General features: G+C 37.1%; 1 non-coding gene across 1 annotated transcript; it reads left to right on the plus strand.

Annotated features, from left to right (window-relative positions):
* Positions 1 to 301: 301 nt before the first annotated feature.
* On the plus strand, positions 302 to 408 carry LOC132634605 (small nucleolar RNA R71). Its single transcript, XR_009580302.1, has one exon. It is a non-coding gene; the product is annotated as a small nucleolar RNA R71 (small nucleolar RNA).
* The last annotated feature ends 1857 nt before the right edge of the window (positions 409 to 2265 follow it).

The raw sequence follows: 2265 nt of genomic DNA on the forward strand, positions 1-2265 counted from the left end.
CTTGATCTGGGATTCATCAAACTTCTTTGTTAGCAAGGAGATATTTGTTGCAAGTTCTACCAATGTTTGCTGGGTGTCTTGATTCTCCTTTACAATATTCTGGATCATAGCACTACCATATGGTACCATATCAGCATTGTTGGAATGCCAAGCCTGATTATGAGTCGTCAGTTTGTTAAGTATGTTGGTCACTCGTCAAAAGGTTTTGTTCATGAAACAACCATCACTTGCATTATTAGCAACTGACTGTGTCACTGGATCTAGCCCTCGGTAGAACTTCTCCATTAATGTGTGTTCCGGAAAACCATGATTTGGGCTCTTATGCAAATACTCCTTGAATCTCTCCTAGGCTTCATATAGTTGTTCCCCCGGTTGCTGCTTGAATTCATATATCTTGTCACGAATTTTAGCCTTCTTGCTAGGAGGGTACCATTTTGTGAGAAAAGCAGTCACCATCTCTGCCCATGAAGTAATCAAATTTCGGGGCATCTTCTCAAACCAAGTTCTTGCCTCCTCAGTTAAGGAATATTTGAATAACCTCAATCGAATAGCATCTTGTGGAACGTTGTTCTGGATGTGATTAGCACACACATCCATAAAATTCTGCAAATGACGTTGAGGGTTATTCTCGGTAGAGTTCCGAAAGTATCCCTCAAGCTTCAACAACTGGTATAAAGAAGAATCAATTTTCACGCTAGCAGCTGCAATTCGAGGCTGAACAATAGCAGATGCATAGTCCTCCTCTGCAACAAGATCAGCGTAAATATTCTCATCATCTGATTCATTCGCCTGATTGTTCAACCGATTCCCCTGGTTGCCAGCACGTTGATTTTGCTGATTCTGATTCATGTTCACCTGGTTTACACAGAGTAGCAAACAAGGTGTGATGGAATAAGAAAAAGACTTCAATATAGCAAACACTATTTAGTAATTTCAAAACCGTATTCCCCGGCAACGGCGCCAAAATTTGATACGCTCAAATTACACCTATTAATGGTATAACGCGGACGTTGTCAAATATAGTAACCCAACAAGGTTGGGGTCGAATCCCATAGGGAATATGGTGTGAAAAGGTTACTAAAGTCGTAGGATGCTAAGCTAGGTCTAATGTCTTAATCCGATGATTTTGGTAATAGTTGGTTTTTCTATAACTAATTGCTATCTACTTGCTTTGGTGGAAATTTATGGTAAAAGAAACTAAGGTTGTGTCCCCGTTAGATAGGGTGTATGATCATGGGTATTGCTCTTGATATACTTCTAATGGATCATTGTATGAATGCACTTAATCTCTATATGAATCTCTACTATTTCCCAATAAATAAAGATTATCTCTTTCTATGATTTTCCCAAATATAAGAAAGTAACTATGAAGAACGATTAATCATGCCAAGTAAATTCTTCTTATTCCTAAGTGAAGTTATTAAACAAAGTTTAAAGCTTTTAGTCCTTTTTATTTATTCTAACCAACCCTAATTATTTTCCCAAATAAATCAGGGTTTACGGCTTTAATCAATGTTTGCAACCATTAATTATGAATGAAGAATGAAGAATAAATAAACCCTAATAATCCATTATTTGTATATCAATCACAAACCCAATCACAAAACACCCATCATTGGGTTCACAACCCTAGTAAGGGAATTTAGCTACTCATGACAAAGAACAAGAAATAAGAAATTGAAGAATTCATAATTGCTTACTTTGTAAGAAAAGAGGAATTGATAATACTTGAATTGTTGTTTGCACCTTCAAAAACTAGAGAGTATTTAATGTTCTAAGTCAAGAGCCAAAAATATAATAATTGATAACTATTAAAACCCTACAATGACTATTTATAGGTTCTGAAAACGTGAAAGTTGCAGATTTGCACTTTGGTCCCCGTTGATACGAAATACGGTCCGTAAAGTGAAATACGGACTGTAAACCAGTTTACGACCAAGTCGTCATTCCATTTTTGAGCTACTTAAATCTCTTGAAATACAGACCGTAAATTGGTTTACGGCCCATAAACTGCCCAGTCGTCTTTCAACTTCCAAAACTTCGACTTTCTGCCAAATGCTCGAATGGTGAAATACGCTTTGAAATACGGACCGTAAAGTGGAATACGGTCCATAAAGTTGTTCGTAAATCACCATGTCCTCAGCCTACCTTTCTGGTTCTGTTATTCTTTAATACGCCCATGGAATACGACCCGTATTTTAGAATACGAACCGTAAACTGAGTTTACGACCACTTCTGCACTTTCAACTGTTTTAGTTCCAAATC

Source organism: Lycium barbarum, chromosome 3 (genome assembly GCF_019175385.1).
Source record: "Lycium barbarum isolate Lr01 chromosome 3, ASM1917538v2, whole genome shotgun sequence".
Lineage (NCBI taxonomy): Eukaryota > Viridiplantae > Streptophyta > Magnoliopsida > Solanales > Solanaceae > Lycium > Lycium barbarum.